A 745-nucleotide genomic window follows, 5' to 3' on the forward strand; every position below is an offset into this window, starting at 1 on the left:
AAGCATTACCAAATTGAATATAATGATAAAACACACTAATATTAAACATAAGAAAAAAGAATCACTGAAAAATCTATTTTCAAAGTTAAGTTATTCACAAAAAAAAATAAAGCAAAAAAATAAGAAAAAAAGCCCACCTACTGGGCCACAGCGGCCTGCATACGACTAGAAACCCAAATTCAAGTTGGGCCAGGATGCAGGCCCGCTAGCCCAGTAGGCCCAACAGGGCATCAAAGAAGAGGTGGGCCCAAAAGGTCTGCTTAAGAGAGGAGCTCGAGACAGCAGCGACGGCGGGGCTTATAAGCAGGTGCGAGTGCCCCTCGGCTAGCGAGGTGGGACTAAACTTTTGTGCCCCTCGCCTGGCAGCGCACACCCTTTAGTACCGGGTCGTGGCACCAACCGGTACTAAAGGGGGGTGCTTCCCGCTGCTTGGCCTGGCCAAAACAGGCCTTTAGTACCGGTTGGTGGCTCCAACCGGTACTAAAGGTGCCTTCTATATATACATCACTTCGAAAAATTTCATTCTCCCTTTGCTTCTTCCCGATCGATCGACGCCGTTGCCGCCCCCATCCTCGTCGCCGCCCTCATCCCCGTCGCCGCCCCTGTCCTCGCCGCCGTCGCCTCCCTCGTCTCCGTCGCCGCCCCGGGCCCGTCCCCGTCGCGCCGTCCCCGCGTCGCCGCCCCGTCACGCCCCGGCCCATCGCTTCCCCGGGCCGTCGCCTCGCCGTCGCCGTCGCCCCGCTGT

This window comes from Triticum dicoccoides, chromosome 4A (assembly GCF_002162155.2).
Source record: "Triticum dicoccoides isolate Atlit2015 ecotype Zavitan chromosome 4A, WEW_v2.0, whole genome shotgun sequence".
NCBI lineage: Eukaryota > Viridiplantae > Streptophyta > Magnoliopsida > Poales > Poaceae > Triticum > Triticum dicoccoides.